This window comes from Chrysochloris asiatica, unplaced genomic scaffold (genome assembly GCF_000296735.1).
Source record: "Chrysochloris asiatica unplaced genomic scaffold, ChrAsi1.0 scaffold00530, whole genome shotgun sequence".
NCBI lineage: Eukaryota > Metazoa > Chordata > Mammalia > Afrosoricida > Chrysochloridae > Chrysochloris > Chrysochloris asiatica.
In genome coordinates, this window is record NW_006409048.1 from 421,364 (window position 1) to 421,636 (window position 273).

Here is a 273-nt window from a genome sequence, read left to right on the forward strand (position 1 = left end):
GACTAGCTCTGTTTGCATTGGCGGCAGGCAGGGTAGTCAAGATTTTCTGTGCAGGATGGGGAGGGGTGGGGTGATAGGTGTGTGAGTGTGTTTGTTGTTGTTGTTGTGTGCCGTGGAGACGGTTCTGACTCATAGCTACCCTGTTAAGGGTTTCCGAGGCTGTATATCTTTACAGGAAGGAGCTCTGGTAGCGTAGTGGTTACAAATCGGGCTGCGAACCTTAAGGTCAGCGGTTCGAAACTACCAGCCGCTCCGCGGGAGAAAGATGAGGCT